The following is a 432-nucleotide window of genomic DNA, read 5'->3' as shown; positions in this document are numbered from 1 at the left end:
TTGGAAGATTTTTAATCACAGTTTCAATTTCATTACTTGTGATTGGCCTGTTCATATTTTCTGTTTCTTCCTGGTTCTGTCTTGGAAGGTTATACGTTTGTAAGAGTGTCCATTTCTTCCAGGTTGTCCGTTTTATTGGCATAGAGTTGCTTGTAGTAGTCTCTTAGGATGCTTTGTATTTCTGTGGTGTCTGTTGTAACTTCTCCTTTTTCATTTCTAATTTTATTGATTTGAGTCCTCTCCCTCTTTTTCTTGATGAGTCTGGCTAATGGTTTATCAATTTTGTTTATCTTCTCAAAAAAACAAGTTTTTAGTTTTATTGATCTTTGCTATTGTTTTCTTTGTTTCTATTTCATTTATTTCTGCTCGGATCTTTATGATTTCTTTCCCTCTGCTAACTTTGGGTTTTGTTTGTTCTTCTTTCTCTAGTTC

This window comes from Physeter macrocephalus, chromosome 14 (assembly GCF_002837175.3).
Source record: "Physeter macrocephalus isolate SW-GA chromosome 14, ASM283717v5, whole genome shotgun sequence".
In the NCBI taxonomy this organism is placed as follows: Eukaryota; Metazoa; Chordata; class Mammalia; order Artiodactyla; family Physeteridae; genus Physeter; species Physeter macrocephalus.
The sequence above is the reverse complement of the archived record's forward strand: the minus strand, read 5'-3'. Positions refer to the sequence as shown.